The 18,227-nt window shown below is 38.2% G+C and overlaps 1 pseudogene; it reads left to right on the plus strand.

Moving 5' to 3' along the window:
- Positions 1 to 18,227, plus strand: part of LOC105819261 — an 85,689-nt pseudogene that overhangs the window by 15,395 nt on the left and 52,067 nt on the right.

Genomic DNA, 18,227 nt, shown 5'->3' on the forward strand with positions numbered 1-18,227 from the left:
GTGAGCCACCGCGCCTGGCCCCATCCTTCCATTTTTAACTTTTGATAATCTCTTTGTTTTAGATGTGTCTCTTGCGTACAACATATTGTTGGTTTTATTTGTGATATCTTCTAAAAATTTTTTCCTCTTAATAGGTGAACAAAACCCATTTACATTTATTTGTATGACATTTGGTCTCAGTTCTGCTGTATTATTTTATGCTTTGTTCACTATGTTTATATTCCACATTGTGTTGAATCTGTTACCGAAAACTCGGCACTTGTCCATGTGGCCGAATCAGAAGAACGAGGACAAATGTTTTGGGGAGGAGGAAAGACATTTTCTTTGCCGGCAAAGGAGGAAACATGGCAGACTTTCTCATCTCAAAATCCAAATTTCCTGAACATTTGCAGAAATACAGGGCTTTTAAAAGATGGGTTCTCAGCTTCAGGCAAGTACTGTTCAATTGCAGATGATTATTCTCATCATCCCATCTTGGTTTAAGATTATCTTGTGACCTTCGCCCAGGACCTCCCTTTACCAGGTCTGGGCTGGGGCCATCTCCCCTGTACAAATAACAAAAGATTTACCCTGCCCCTCCCAACCACTGGCCTGAGGCAGGGATGCAGGCTTTCATTCTCAAAAAGGAGTGGAGGATATTTTAAAGACAGAAAATATTTTTGCCGTTTTTTCCAGGCCATTCCCTGTGTTACAATTCTAAGACTCAAATTTCTCCATATTTTAACATTTATGATGCCAGGATGTGTCTTCCAGTCAATGGCATGTCAAAGTTTAACTGGCAGTCTAGAAGGTTTTAAAGGGTTGATGAGTGCCTGTCCACCTCCAGCGCTGTCTGGCCTAATTTAATTTAATTTAATTGGCTATAAGCCCTTTCAGCTACTCAGTCCTCTTGGCTACAAGGGTCCTGCTGAGGGCCGGGATGGACCTGGGGCAGGTAGCCACACCACCCAGGCAATGGATGGGACAAAATAAGACTTTGGCCATTGATGCTGCCTCTGGCAGATCCTGGCCAAAGGTTGGGGCGGGGGGGCGAATTGTGAACTAAAAATGTTAAGGCTCCCCCTACTGGCTGACTGAATGAATCCTCTCGGCCAAGGGGATACCCTAAAACCGAGTTACTAGCCCTGAGAAGGGAGGTCAGACAGACCTCATCATGCCCTCCTCCCTTCTTGGAGACATCCTTTGTAACTCATTAATAGGCCTAAGGCTATGCAAGACAAACCTGCTGGTCCTCAATTTACACAACAAAGATATGGCCAGTAGCTTGTGTCTGATTAACAAACTTCCTTATGTCTTATCTTAAAACATTCCAAGCCTTTAAACAAAGCTTCATTTCTTTAACCAATTACAAGTCAAAGAGTCTTCAAAACCATCTATAACCTGTAAGCCCCTGCTTTGAGATGTCCCACCTTTTTGGGCCAAACCAGTGTATGCCTTCCATGTATTGATTTATAACTTTACCTGTAATTCCTGTCTCTCTGAAATGTATAAAACCAAACTGTAACCCAACCTCAGTGAGTCCACTTGCTCAAGGCTTCTTGGGTGTGACTCCTGGCCATGGTCCTCAAGTTTGGCTCAGAATAAACCTCTTTAAATTAAAAAAAAAAAAAGTTTAACTGGCAGTGTTTTTGTTAGCAGTTCATAAAATAATGGTGTTTTAGACTCTATGAAATATGGTCTTTATTTTTAAAGTCTTTATGTGGTCTACATTTTTACTGTTGTGATTCTTCTAATATTTAAGAGTTTGTATTTTTGTTGTAATCCTTTTATTTCTACCTACTTCTTAGTTACCTCGTTAGTTTAGATGGTCTCATGCAGTTTCATTATTATGTGTCCAGTTATGGATTCTTTTTTGAGACAGAGTCTCTCTTTTGCCCTGGGTAGAGTGGAGTGCAGCGGCATCATCATAGCTTGCTGTAACCTTCAACTCCTGGGCTCGAGGGATCCTTCTGCTTCAGCCTTCTGAGTAGCTGGGACTTACAGGTGCGTGCCACCACGCCCGGCTAATTTTTTCTATTTTTGGTAGAGACAGGGTCTTGCTCTTCCTCAGGCTGGTCTTGAACTCCTGACCTCAAGCGATACTCCCGCCTTGGCCTCCCAGAGTGCCTGGGTTACAGGCGTGAGCCACCAAGCCCAGCCTGTTTTTGCTTTTAATCCTGTTTATAATTCCTTGGGTTTCATGCATTGGTGTCTTATATCAGTTCTGGAATTCTCCGCCATTGTCAGATATTTTCTTTTTTCCTTTTCAGACTCCACTTAAGGCTATGTTAGGGTCAGGCGCGGTGGCTGGGGAACAAAATTTACTAAGAGATGTAAACATGTAAATATACTGATCACAGTCTGTTGTAAGTGACAACAGAGATAGGTGCTGAGTGCTATAGGAGCACAGAATAAAGAACTATCTTTAGTGATTTAGCAGGTTAGAAGTAGAGGCTATGGCAGGAGATGAGTCTGAAGAGACAGGCAGGATCCAGATCTGGAGGTCTTTTTTTTTTTGAGACAGAGTCTTGCTCTGTCCCCCGGGCTAGAGTGCCGTGGCGTCAGCCTAGCTCACAGCAACCTCAAAGTCCTGGGCTCAAGCCATCCTCCTGCCTCAGCCTCCTGAGTAGCTGGGAGCACAGGCACACACCACCACGCCAAGCCTCTAAAGGGTCTTTACCTATTATTGTGAGTACTTAATGCCAAACAGTGGTTGAAATACTTTTCACAAGTTGATTTAATTTTCACAGCACCCTGTAAGGTGAGTACTAGTCTGATCTCTGTATTATATGTACAGAAACTACGTACTGAGAGGTTACTGTTGCTGCCCAACCAGGTTCATTTGCCCACTGCCCAAGAAGCCAATATGCTGAGTCAGCAGGTTTTGCGGCCGAGAGAAAGAGTCTTTATTCCGTACAGTGCTGTGAGGGGAGATGGGAGAAATTTCTCAAATCCACCTCCCCGAAAATTTGGGAGACAGGGTTTTTAAAGACAGTTTGGAGGCAATTGAATCTGCTAATTGGCTGTGTTTGAGGTCGAACCATAGGGTTGTAGAAATTATCTTCTTTGCTGACCAGGTTCTTGGATGGAGGATCACAAGACCAGTTGAGTCATTTCCTCGGAATCAGCTGCTGGTCTGAGTGGGTCAGCCATTCCACTGGAATGCAGGACCTGAAAGATATCTCAGAAACTACCACTAGGTTTCAAAAGGTGATATTGTCTATGGAGAAAGCTAAGAATCTTTATGGACACTAACTATGGTGAGAAAGTTAAGAATCTTTATGACCACCAGCTGCATGGCTCTGGAGTGGCAATTATAGAGAAGCAAACAGTGGGACAGCAACTAATTATTAGCATTATTTTTAGCTAGACCTTTACCGTAGTTCTTGCCTTGTATCCCATTATTCAGGAGCGGTTTCATTACAATGTGGCCAGGCTCACTCAAGTTAGTACAGGACATGCCTGAACTTTGAACTAGGCAGTTTGACTGCGGATTTGTATCCTTAACCACAATGCTGTGGTTTTTCTCTCTATTAGTATACAAAATAGATGTACTTCCAGACCGGTACATACAAATCTACTAGCTGCATTTTATTTCGCTGTATGCTTATACCATAATTTCTTTAACTGGATTGATAGACATTTTTGTTTGTTTTTAGTTTTTTGCAATTATGGACAGTACTACAGTGAACAATATTTACTCCCCACCCCACACTGATTCTGATACCCCCACGGGGTCACTCTTACCCTCTCCTTTATCATCACTGTACTAAATGATCTCTAAAATTCCTTCAGGGCCATCACCCTCAATTCAGACATTTGCAGAGCCATAATTTTTAATCTGAGTTCTATATGTTGTAGATTACTCAACATGGTAATTGACAAGGCTCATTTATACTCATTTTATGAAGATTGAAGGCCTGGGTGACATATTAGTTAACATTTATTCAAGACTTCCTATGCCGAGCACTTTACTCAGTACTTTACATACATTATTTTATTTAATTCTCTCAGCAATCCTGTGAACAATTCTATTATATCTCCCTTTTTAAAATGAGGAAACTGAGTCTTACAGAGGTTAAATGACTTGTCTATGATCATATAGCTAGTGAATGGCTGTCTGATTGCAAAGCTTATATTCCTAACCCTTTTATTAGTGTGCTAGGACTGCTGTAACAAAATGCCACACACTGGGTAGCTTAAAACAACAGAAATTTGTTCTCTCAGAGTTCTGGAGGCTAGAAGTCCACATTCAAGGCTTCGGAAGGATTGGTTCCTTCTGAGGCCTTTGGGGGAGAATCTGTTGCATGCCCTCTCCTGACTTCTGGTGATGGCCAGCAATCCTTGGTGTTCCTTGGCTTGCAGCTGCATCATTCCAATCTCTGCCTCTGTTATAATATGGCACTGTGTGTCTCTGTTTTCACATGGTCTTTTCCTTTTCTTATAAAGACACCAGTCATATTGGATTAGAGCCAACCGTAATGGCCTCATTTTAACTTGAGTATATCTGCAAAGACCCTGTTTCCAAATAAAGTCACATTCACAGGTACTGGGGATTAGGACTTCAACATGTCTTTTTATGGGATACAAGCCAACCCATAATAACTCTTATTGCAAAACTTCCCCCAAATCTCCATGAAAGAATAGTTGTTCACTCTTCCTTAACCACTCCCACGAGAAAAGAGCAGTCAACAGTGTTCTTTCTTCTGGATTAGAGCAGTGGTTCTCAAAGTGTGATCTGGGACCAGGAGCATTGGCATCACCTGGGAGCTTATTAGACATACAGAATCTCAGGCCTCACCCCAGATCTAGTGAATCAGAATCTGTAGTTTAACAAGATCCCTGGGCGATTTGTATGAGCTTTCAAGTTTAAGAAGCATTGATTTAGGAAATTTGGATAATTATCTTCAAAGTTGTGGCTATGAGGGAGTAAACTGCCTAACACTTGGCTGGTAGGGAGCATTAAATTCACTTTTTGTCAGTTTGATGCTTCTGATTATAAATTTAAATATATCCTCATAGAAAAATTGGAAAGTACAGAAAAGTATGACGAAATAAAAGGGAAATTATTGACTATAACCTCACCACCCAGAGAAATCACTTAACATTCTGAAATGTTTACTCCTATTTTTCATTGCTTCCTTACTTTTGCCATAGATAAATTCTTGATATGCTTAAACTTTATATTCTGATAACATTTTATTAGTTAATTTGTTATACTTCACACCTTCGTGTGGTTAAAACCCTGAAAAATATGTGCATTATGAATTTTACAATTTTGCAATATTTGTAACAACTATTTAAGACTATAGAATTAACTAACATCTTAATTATAGGCTAAATGCTCATGGTTGCAGTTTTACTCTTATAAAAAACACATATATTCTTCAGTATGCTTAATTTATAGCTCAATTTTCTTAGAACTAGTATATCTCATTTTTATTCCATGACCACATTTTAGATTTTTAGTTTCTAGGAAAAGCTCAAACTTTAAAATTTCTTTATTTCTCTGTAGTCTGAATTCAACAAAAAGAATACTTTCTACCTTTTCAACCATGTTGACATTACTATTTCAAATCCCAGGGAAAGTGATACAAATTGGGGTATTGCAAGATTGGTAACTGCCAGACTTGACCCGAAAAGGTGATGTTACAGAGTTTCTTTTTCATTAGCTCCAGTGATTTAAAAATTAATTTAAAATGTAGAAATTCTCAATTAGAAATTTGACTTTTAGGATACCTGTGTGATAGAACCTTAGACATACATTTTGAAAGATCAAATGGGCAATTTTACTCCCTTTTACCTATAGTAAGCATCTGGATACCATGTAATGTGAGGAAGAACTGACAGGTCTGGGAAAGAATAAACTTAATGAGGGTATCCTAACTATCTTCATTTAGTTGCTGTCATATGACAAAGGGGTTAGATATAGATTTGTGTTTCTTCAGAGGACAAGTGTAATACCAGTGAAGTCTATTAGGAAGGTATCGGCTAAGTCTGCTAATGATCAGAGTCCTCTAACAGTTGAATAAACAACCTCAAGGATTAGTGAGTACTTTGTGGACATATGGTAGGAAGAACCTGGACGACTCAGCTCTTAGTGATGGCACAATTAGACATTGGGCATAGTGCCCAGTTCCAAGTAAGTGCCCAATGAATTGTAAAGGGCAATTCTGCTTTGGGTAGATTGGACAGGTGACTGTTAATGTTCCAACTCTAGTATTCTTTACACTATAGAATAAGATTAGTACTCTTCGATTAATAAAAGTAAGGAAGGAAATATATCACACAATATATAAAATCATGATTCATTATGGGTGAAGTATTATAAAACCTGAAATATCAGGATGGAGGAAATTATCCCCTGAAACTTAAGTGAAGCATATTAAAGGAGCAGGTGTGGTATAGTTTTCTGACCACAGAACAAGGAATTAGGAAATTTGGATTTTAGTCTCATTCCTGCTGGTTTCATTTCGGAAGTCAACTCTGAGTTTATCAAAATGAATGAAACTTCATTGTTTTAGGCTTACAGTCCTATTTTATTTTAGCCCAGGTTGTTCCATTTTTAACGACTGATGGCCAAAGGGAAAGAACAATTAGAGAATGTATTGTGCCAAGCTTTTGATTATGAGTAGGTTAACTTGACTTTTCGCAGACTTAATTTCCTCATCTGTAAAATGAGAAGGCTGAATTAGGAGTTTTAAATGTGGAACCTGATGCATCAACCCCTGGAAATTTTTATTCATGTATATTTTTCTAGGGGAAAGCATCCATAGATTTCGTTAGGTAAACAGGCCCCAAATGGTTAAGAACACTGGTACTTTCCAAATCATTTTTTATGTCATAAATTTCTTTTTCCCAGTAAAACTTTTAAAAATTGTATATATTTAAGATGTGGATGATATCTTGATATACATCTACGTAGGGAAATTATTACTATAGTCAAGCAAATTAACATATCCATTACCTCATATGGTTAGCTTTTCTGTGGTAAGAGCACCTAAAATCTACTCTCCTAGCAAATTTTCAGTGTACAGTACAATACTACTAACTATGGCCCTCATGCTGTACATTAGATGTCCACACTTATTAACCCTGTATAACTTCAAGTTTGTACCCTTTGACCTACATCTCCACATTTCCTCCCCCTCCCTGCCCCTGGTAACCACTGTTTTACTCTGTTTCTAGGTATTTAACTTTTTAAAGATTCCGTGTATTAGTGAGATCATGCAGCATTTTCTTTCTGTGGCTGGCTTATTTCACTTAGCATAATGTTCTCCAGGTTCATCCACATTGCTAATGGCAGTAATTTTTTCTTTCTTAAAACTTTTTTTAAAGGCTGAATAATATTTCATTGTGTATGTGTGTGTGTGTGTATGTATCACAGTTTCTTTATCCATTCATCCATAAATGGACGCTTAGACTGTTTCCCTATCTTCGCTATTGTGGATAATGCTGCAATGAACAAAGGAGTGTAGGTATCTCTCTGAGATATGGATTTTGTTTCCAGATATATACCCAGAAGTGGGATTGCTGGATCATATAGTAGCTCTATTTTTAGTGCTTTGAGGAACCTTCATAGTGTTTTTCAAAATAGTTGCACTAATTTACATTCCCACCAACAGTGTATGAGGATTCCCTTTTCTCCACACTCTCACCAACACTTGTTATCTCTTGTCTTTTTGATAATACTCATTCTAACAGGTGTGAGGTGATATCTCAATTGTGGTTTTGATTTACATTTCCCTGATGATTAGATATTTCCAATTCTGTTTGATCTTAGTAAAAGGATATTCTTTTGAAATTAGTGGCTATGTTAAAAATTTTCAAGCTTCTTTATCTCTATAAGGTGTTTCAAATAGGAAATAAAAGAGGAATTAAAAGGTTTAGGGCATATTTATGAATAACAGGAGTAAACATAACTATTAAGAGAGGTAACGGGCTGAGCAAGAGCGAGACCCCATCTCTACTAAAATTAGAAAGAAATTAATCGGACAACTAAAAATATATAGAAAAAATTAGCCGGGCATGGTGGCACATGCCTGTAGTCCCAGCTACTCAGGAGGCTGAGGCAAGAGGATCACTTGAGCCCAGGAGTCTGAGGTTGCTGTGAGCTAGGACGCCACGGCACTCTAGTCCAGGCAACACAGTGAGACTCTGTCTCAAAAAAAAAAAAAAAAAAAAGAGAGGTAAGGAAATACCTTACTATCGTCAAGGATAATCCCCTGTGCTTTTTATGTCACTTCTGATATCTGGAAACAGAACTTTAGGATGATGGACTCTGAGTTCTGACTCAGGATGACTGTTCATGTTTGAAGTGTATGAAGTGATTTGATTAGAAACTTAGTAAACATACAAAGTATTATCATACAGGAAGCTAATCTCACCACCTATATGAAAATTAAACTTAATGCTTTATAGTCACATCTCATATTCTCAGTCCCAGATAGAAGACAAAAGCCAGGATAATAATTTTTTAGAGTTGTATTTATTCTACACTGCCCACAGTAATAGCTTATGTGTACATACAATAAGACTTTTGTCTAATCCCTGTAAAGGTCATTTATGTGAGCCCCCTGAGGACAAGGACTGTGTTATAATTCATCCTTTGTAGAATTAAACAATCCTGCCCAATGTCGTAGAAGTGAGTTAGACCGAATTGTTTTCTAGGCCTACAGTCTTGTGTTTTCTTTTAGGTACTGTGCCTGGCTAATTTCCCTGGCTGTTACATAGTTGATCATCTCTTTTTCTTTAAAATACTTGCTTCCTCCATCTCCTGGGCAGCGCCGGGACCAGCGGCCATGGCGGCAAAGGAACAGTCCCCCAAAAAATTTTAATAAAAATAAAAAAAGAAAAAGAAAATACTTGCTTTCATTTGGCTTTTAGGTTACCATACTTTCTTGGTCTTGTCCTATCTCACTGGTCACTTCTTAGGTTCCTCCTCATTTCGTAACCTCTCAGTATGAGAGGGCCCCTAGACTCAATCTTTGAACATTTTCTCTTCTTTATTTATGCTCACACCTTGGTAATCTTATCCTGTTGCATGGTTTTACCATGATGGCTCTTAGATCTCTAGACTTGTATATCTAGCTGTATTTGACACATCCACTTGGATGTGTTTCTCCTATTGCCTTCCCCATTTCAGTAAGTGGCAACTACATCCTTCCAGTTATTCAGGCACCAAAACCATGGCATCACTCTTCACTCATACCCCACATCCAGTCCAATCCTTTGGCAGGCCATGTGGTTGTTTCTTCAAAATATATTCAGAATCCACCACTTCCTGTCATCTTTACCACTATCACCTCATCCAAGACATCATTTTCCCTCACCTGGATCATTGCAAAATCCTAGCTGGTCCCCCTGCTGCTACCCTTGTCTTCTAGCAGTCTGTTCCCTATACAGCATTCAGAGCATTTCCTTTGAAAAGACAGCTCATTTTAATCCTCTGCTAAGAACCCTCCATTAACTTTCTTTCCATCTCACTTAGAGTAAAAACAATGTTCTGAAAATGGCCTTTAAGGCCTTTTGCAGCCCATGTGTAAAGCCAGTGGTTTAATATAGGGATTCTACTTTGGTTAGAGCTCTTAATTTTTGCTGCATGATCTCTCTCATATGAAATGCAGACATTTTCTGTACTGGATTTAAGGCCCGTACTTGCACAATAAACCTTGATATGCATTATCATGGAGTAATTTAATTGTTCTCTTTAGGGTTAACTTTTGATCTGTAGCCTTAAAAATTTTTATTTCTTTAATTTATAGCTGCTTTAAAATGTGTTTTGGCTCTAAATAGAATTCATTCATTCTACAAGCACTTATAAGGGCATATTATGTATCAGATACTAGGGTTATAAAAATTAATAGAAAGAGGTATGCATCAATAATCTTTTTTTTTTTTTTTTTGAGACAGAGTCTCGCTCTGTTGCCCGGGCTAGAGTGAATGCCGTGGCGTTAGCCTAGCTCACAGCAACCTCAAACTCCTGGGCTCAAGCGATCCTCCTGCCTCAGCCTCCCGAGTAGCTGGGACTACAGGCATGTGCCACCATGCCCGGCTAATTTTTTCTATATAGTTTTTTAGTTGTCCAATTAATTTCTTTCTATTTTCAGTAGAGACGGGGGTCTCGCTCTTGCTCAGGCTGGTCTCGAACTCCTGAGCTCAAACAATCCGCCCGCCTTGGCCTCCCAGAGTGCTAGGATTACAGGCGTGAGCCGCCGCGCCCGGCCCTGCATCAATAATCTTAACAACTGTGAGCAAATAGTTTTATTGTGCCTACACATGTATAGACAACAATACCATAAGGATTGCATGTTATTTATTAGATGCAGGCCAAGGGATAAATTCTATGCTGAATAAATAAATCCAAAGGGATGCATCATGTTTCTCCTTTTGATTTTTCTCCTATCTCCCCTTTATTATTCTTTTACTTTTTGAGTAATAAAAAAGTCTTCTTACCCTTGACCAGGCATTTGCTAGCTCTATCAGTCCTGTATAGTTTCATACTTCTCCAGTTTTTTCCTATTTTTAATGTTCTCTTTTTCAGATAAAATGTTCATATAGATTATATTCTCAGTATCTTTCATTACTAAGGATGGTGCTTTATACACAGTGGCCCTCAAATCTCTGGGTGCTTATAAGTATGATTTTTGCTTCATCTATTTAATTCTCTAGCCCTACTGCTGAGGTTACAAGATAGGTTATTTAGTATATTGAAGAGGGATGAGATGAAAGATGAAAAATTAAGCCATTTGCTTATAGAAGGGTTTTTTGTTTTTTCTTTCTGTCTGTAGGCAAAAGGGAAGTTCTTAAGTATTCAGTTTGGGGTAGTATATTGAGTCTCATTTAAGTGTTGGGGACGTTTAGAAACAAAAGTATTTTAAATCATAAAGACTTTTAGGCCGGGCGCGGTGGCTCACGCCTGTAATCCTAGCTCTCTGGGAGGCCGAGGCGGGAGGATTGTTTGAGCTCAGGAGTTCGAGACCAGCCTGAGCAAGAGCGAGACCCCGTCTCTACTAAAATTAGAAAGAAATTAATCGGACAACTAAAAATATATAGAAAAAATTAGCCGGGCGTGGTGGCGCATGCCTGTAGTCCCAGCTACTTGGGAGGCTGAGGCAGGAGGATCGCTTGAGCCCAGGAGTTTGAGGTTGCTGTGAGCTAGGACGCCATGGCACTCTAGCCCAGGCAACACAGTGAGACTCTGTCTCAAAAAAAAAAAAAAAGACTTCTAATGCAGACTATAACGGGAGGCCTATTTTTTTTAGCCTACTATTACCTGCCTGAATAGCCATGAATTGGAAATTTTACAAAGACAGTTTTATATAAAAGTGTCCTTTCCTTCCTTTTTTTTCTTTTATTAGCTATAAGCATTCAGATGAAAACCACCTAACTTGTAATGGACCCCCTGTGGAAATTCCTGGAGAATATACAAATAAGTTGAATGTGACTTATTCTGTGAAGTTTGAAGTAAGTACTCCATGCTATCGTATTAATTTTTTTCCAAGTCAAGTATATAAATATCATATACTTAATATTAAAGCTTAAATTTTCATCAATTTAAAGTTATATAACACAGCTAAGAGCCCAAGAAAGCAGGTAAATTCTTTCTGTTCAAACAATTCAATGGATAATCATTAAAGGAATTACTGTATTAAATCTACTACATTTCAGATACTGTGCCAGGTACTTTACTTTCTCTTACTTCTTATTGAGGTTTGAAAGAGGTACTTTGGAAACCAGGGGGGCATCTCCTGGGGTTCGCAGGCTGGCTGGCTGCTCAAGTGGGACTTTCAAGGAAGAATATGTTATGGAAGAGACACAGATAGTGTAGTGAAAAAGAACACAGACAATCGCAGACAGACCTGCGATTCAAATTCAGGGCTTAGGTAAGTCGCATGATCTCTGAGTCTTGTTTTCTTCTCATGCCATTTAATCCATGTTTTCAGAATAGGTAAAGCCCTTGGTGTAGTGCCTGATACAGAGTAGGTTCTCAATATATGGCGTTCATCATTGTTTGCATGTCTAGATTTTTTTCTTTCATAAATAGCTATTTTTATAAAGATGGTGTGTATTTCTGGTAAAAAAATAGCTATAAATAGATACATTATAAACATTCTGGTGAATATTCTACTACTTCTGTGATGCTTGTGTTTCCCAAAGGGTTTTCTAACTAGTTGCTTCACATTTTCTTTTATTTATTTTTGCTTTGTATTTTAAAAGGTAGTATGTGAAAAAGGATTCTATGGTGAGGTTACTTTGGGTAATGGTATGGTAAACGAGATTAAAACAATGGCTTTAAGAGTATTCACTGTGTTAAAGGGCATTGTGACTTTCCAAAAGATGATTGATTATAATATGTAGCATTTCATAGACCACAGAAGAACTTAGGAGAATATAATGTTCTGTAGAATATACAAGGGAAACAACTGCATGTGGTGCTTAGAAGTATGCAGCTTTGTAGAAATGGGATTCTACTACATGTGCTGTTTTCACTTAATGTGTATATCATGCATATCTTTCCATTGTCAATAAATATAGAGCCACATCCTTTCTATTGACTGCATAGTACATTTTTTATCAACTTACACATTAGGCCATAATTGACTTATTTAGTGTCCTATTGATGAGAACAACCCAAAAGTCTAATTTTTAATTATTGCAAACAGTGCTTTAATGAACATCTTTACATTTTTATTTGTGTAATTATCTCTTAGGGTTAAATTCCTAAAAGGAGGATTATTTAGGTAAAAGAGTGCATGCATTTTGATAACATTGCCAAAATCTTTTCCAAAAGAGTTTCTAGACCTGAGAATTTGCTGTTTCCTCACATACTGAGCAATATTAGGTTTTTGTTAACTTTTTTTTGTTTTGTTTTGTTTTGAGACAGAGTCTCGCTCTGTTGCCTGGGCTAGAGTGCTGGGGTGTCAGCCTAGCTCACAGCAACCTCAGACTCCTGGGCTCAAGTGATCTTCTTGCCTCAGCCTCCTGAGTAGCTGGGACTACAGGCACGTGCCACCACGTCCAGCTGATTTTTTTCTATTTGTAGTAGAGACTGGTCTTGCTCTTGCTCAGGCTGGTCTCAAACTCCTGACCTCAAGCGATCCTCCCGCCTCGGCCTCCCAGAGTGCTAGGATTATAGGTAAGAGCCACCATGCCTGACCTAACCTTTTTTTTTTTTTAACGCGTGAAACGAAGTTTATTGAGGAAAGGCAAGATAGTTTGTTTACAGAGCAAGAGCAAGATACATTCACTACAGAATGACGAAAGGACCCCTCTTTCATAACAAAAGGGTCTCTGATTATGGTCCGGGGTTCAGATGTAACCACTGAACCACTCTGATGGACAGTTAACGACATGATAATTAGCCTTAGGTTACTCCAGGTCACTTTCCAAATTCTATTGTGCCTGTGTTGCCTGGCCTGCATTCTTTTGCAGATTAGCAGGGGTTCCTCCTTCCCCTGGGTGTGGCAGTTGCTCAGGGTAGGATTAAGGCCAGGCAGCACCAAGAAGACCCTTGCCCTTCTTCCTAGGTGGGGCAATTGCTGAGGTAGCACCAAGGTAAGGCACCCACCTTTGTCCCTATGAGCCAAGCCGGAATCCCTATCTACTTAACAGATTGATTAAGAAAATAAGAACATATCAGAAATAAAATATGTAACATTACCATAGATCCTGAAGATAGTAAAAAGATAATGGTAAAATACTATAAACAACTTAATGCCAATGAGTGCTATTGTTTAGGAAAAATGGACAAATTCCTTGAAAGATGCAAATTACCAAAACTGACTAAGATAAAATATAAAATCTAAGTAGTATTTTATTAAAGAAATGGAATTTGTAATTAAACAATTTCCCACATAGAAAATTCCAGGTCCATATGGTTTCCTTGGTTATTTTTATCATTAAAGAAGAAATTTTACCAATTGTAAACAAATTACTTTAGAAAATACTGGACACAGGAATAATTCCAATACATTTTTTGAGGCTGCTATAACTTTAATTGAAAAATGGGACAAGACGTAGGCAAAAAAAAAATTATAGAGCAATATTTCCCGTGGAAAAAGATGAAAAAAATTTAACCAAAATTTAAAAAAATTGAATCCATCAATATATACAAAGATAATACACTAAGATCAATTTGAGTTTATCCCAGGAACCCAGGATCAATTTAACATCTGAAAACAATATATTTAACTATGCTAACAAATTAAAAAGAAAAAAAACATTATCTTGATAGAAACACAAAAAACACTTAAGAAAATTCAATATCCATTCATAAAATTATCAGCAAATTAAGAAAAGAAGATAACTCCTATTGTATTTAGAATATGTTAAGAATACTGCAATTCAATAATAAAAAGGCAAACAACCCAAGAGAAAATTAGTAAAAGATTTAAACAGACACCTGAGAAAAGAATATATGCAAATGGGTAATAAGCACATGAAAGGTACTTAATATCTTTACTCATCAAGACATTGCAAATTAAATGTATCTTGAGATATCTACTTACATATCTACCAGAATGCAATTTATCAAATCTAAAAGAGAGAAAACACCTAATTTGTCAAAGGACATAGAACAACTGGAACTCACATATACTGGTAGTGAAAATGTAAAATGGTACCATTTTAGAAAACTGTCAGTTTCTAAAAAAGTTAAATACCCATCTACTCTATGATTCAGCAATTTTACTCCTAGATATAGATTCAAGGGAAATGAAAACATTTGTCCACAATAAGCTTTCTACAAAAAAAAATTCACATCGGCTTTATTTATCATAGCCAAAAAACTAGAAACAATCTTGATTTTCATCAATAGAATAATAGATAAATAGTTTTATCCATGCAATGGGGTACTTAGTGATGAGAAATTATCTGCTAATACATGCAAAAACATAGATAAAACTGAAAACTATGCTCAGTAAGAGAAATATACAAAATATGCATCCTGTATTATTGCATTTATATGAAATTTTACAATAGACAAAACTAACTATAGTAGAAGTCACAATAATAGTTGCTTTGTCATAGGGGATTGATAAAAATGTTTTGTGTGTTGATATATGTCTTAGTCTGTTTTGTGCTGCTATAACAATACCTTACATTGGGTAATTTATAATGAATAGAAATTTATTGGCTCATGGTTCTGGAGTCTGGAAAATCTAAGATCAAGAGGCCAGCATCTGACAAGGGGCTTCATGGTGCATCATGTCATGGTAGAAGGGCAAAAGGGGAGGGAGGCAGGGAAGGGGGGGAGAGAAAGAGAGAGAGAGAGAGAGAGAGAGAGAGAGAGAGAGAGAGAGAGAAAGACCATGTCAAACTTTTAAAGTCTTGCTTCTGAATTTTAATTTTGTGAGTATACCAAAGGGAGATAGATTTGTAAAAACCAAACTCCTGTGGGTCCAATGTATTAACTGGAATACTAATTTATTAGTTTATATGGAGAAATATAAATACCTAGTGGACCACACGATTCATGTTAGCTGGTTAGGACATCTGCCTGTAATAAAGGTATATGAGAAAGCAAATATAAATAGAATAAACAGAAAGCTTCTTAGTGAGCATAGGACCCCAGAGCAAAGGGAAGTGAGATATTAAAAGATGATGTTCATGACACTCTAGTGCTATACTTGCCCATGGACCAGAGGTTTATGTTCATGGGTCAGGTACTCTTAGCCCTGGACAGTTTTAGTGGTGCTTCACCAAAAGACTGACTTTGGGGCTTTTCTTTTATTGGGGAAACCTTTTATGACTATGTGGATCTAAGTATTTCTCTTTTTAACTTTTTTTTAGACTGTATGCCACATTTTTTTTTTTTTTTGAGACAGACTCTGGCTCTGTTGTCCTGGCTAGAGTGCCGTGGCATCAGCCTAGCTCACAGCAACCTCAAACTTCTGGGCTCGAGTGATCCTCCTGCCTCAGCCTCCTGAGTAGCTGGGACTACAGGCATGTGCCACCATGCCCGGCTAATTTTTTCTATATAGATTTTTAGTTGTCCAAGTAATTTCTTTCTATTTTCGGTAGAGACGGGGTCTCGCTCTTGCTCAGGCTGGTCTCCAACTCCTGAGCTCAGACGATCCACCCGCCTCTGCCTACCAGAGGGCTAGGATTACAGGCGTGAGCCACTGCGCCCAGCCTGTATGCCACATTTTTGATTCAGCTTTGGTTATACTTGATTTCATATAAGGGTTATTTTTTATAGTTTCAGATGTGCTTTTCTGAGACCCAAACCTAATTACCTTATTTGGGACTAGGCCTCAAATCTCCTCAAACATTTACAAATTGTGCTTGGTTTGTGTCATTTCTGTGGTTGGCCAGACAGCCATTATAACATGATTTTTCCTAATCTCATTCTGAAAGCAGTTCCATGTTGGGGATGTCATGCTTTTGTCCCTATGTATCACCCGTAGTGGTTATCTCCATTTTATAAAGGAGGATACTGAAACCTAGCGAGCCGAAGTAATTTTCTCAGGATCATGGCTAGCAGGTGGTGGAAGTGATATTTAAACCCAGGTCTGTCTGGCACCCAGACTCATAGTTTTTCCACTATACCATTGTGGCTTTTCTATATTGAGGGTCTATTATATTTTCTGCCTGCAGAGTTACTGTAAAGAAAATGAGAACCGTTTATGTTAGAAATGTGTGTGTACCTTGAATTATCCAGCAAGAGGTCAGGATTACTTGATCCTACATCCTGCAGTTTACCCAAACTACAATTGGGGAAACCAGGCAATTTACTAGTCCAATAAGTATAGTCCAGTCTTCTTATTTCTGGATGAAATATAGGTGTATAATCTAGGGAAAGGAATGAAATGCACTATGAGAAAACTATTCAAAGTCTAAGTTATTATCAGAAGTTAATTGAAGAGCTGAAGCCCTTATACATTTTTATCAGTTATTCATCAGCTATTAAAAATTTAAATGTAAGAACTCTTATGTTTACAGTAAAAGCGAAGGAAAAGCACATCTAAATTTAAGTTCAGATTCACATCTGGAGCCTGCATGGTATGGGGTTAGTGGTCTGTTTATCTTGTCAGGAAGCAATTATAGCCATCAAAAGAGCTGAAGTGGAAGCTCAGATGCAGCCATACTAAATGGTGGAATTTGGGGAGTCACTTTATTTGGGGCTAGGTCTCAAACCCCTTGTTCCTCAATAGTCAAGTCTAATCCTGGAAGCTATTCTAGAAGAGAGAATTTTCTTTTCCCACTGAAACTTATTTGATGTGCTTAGAAGGCCCTTAGCTTCCAGAGGTATTACGCTAGAAAGGACCAGACATGCTTGAGTTCATATCTTTGCTCTCCCATTTACTAGCTGTGTGAACTTAGTTAAGTCATTAAGCCTATATTTCCTAATCTGTAAAATGGGGATAAAATATTCACTTCGTGTGATTGCTATCAGAGTTAAGTGAGCCAACATCAAATACTTAGTGCAGTGCCTAGCCAGTAGTACACATAGACAATGTTTCCTTTTTTTTGTGATTTTTTTTTTGTTTTGTTTTTCAAGGAGGACCTAGGGAAGACAATGTTTCCTGTTCTTCAGATGCAGGTTCTCCCAGATCTAGAGGCAGTTGAATTACAAATGTCTTGTACAGCAATAGCTCATGCATGCAGAGAGTGGATTAGGCAGTGAAAATGTACCAAGCCACAATATTCTTTATCTGAGTGCCAAAAAGTTGCTGTCTTAGTTGGGGGAATGATGCAAGGAAAAGTAGTGACATATATCTCTGATGGTGCTCTTTCTTTATTTTCTTGTCTCGAGTTGAAAAGTGCTTTATTTTATTTTATTTTATTTTTTTATTTCAGGGTATTATGAGAGTACAAACATTTTGGTTATACTTTATGTCTTTGCCTCACCCAAGCGAGGGTTAAAGGCATGCCCTTCCCCCCTACAATGCTCCCCGTGTCCTTTAGTTGCGGGTTTACCCCCCCATCCCCCTAATCCCTGGAGAGTATTACTGCCATGTGATCACCCTAGTGTTGATCAGTTAGTACCAATTTGATGGTGAGTACAAATGGATCCTGTTCTTCCGCTCTTGTGGTGCCTCACTTTGGATAATGGGCTTAAGTTTAATCCAGGAAAGTATAAGAGGTTTTAGATCACTGTCGTTTCTTATGATTGAATAATATTCCATTGTATACATATACCAAATTTTAATAATCCACTCATGGATTGACTGGCACTTGGGTTGTTTCCACATCCTTGCAATAGTGAATTGTGCTGCCATAAACATTCGGGTGCAGATGTCTTT

Source organism: Propithecus coquereli, unplaced genomic scaffold, assembly GCF_000956105.1.
Source record: "Propithecus coquereli isolate 6110/MARCELLA unplaced genomic scaffold, Pcoq_1.0 Scaffold478, whole genome shotgun sequence".
NCBI lineage: Eukaryota > Metazoa > Chordata > Mammalia > Primates > Indriidae > Propithecus > Propithecus coquereli.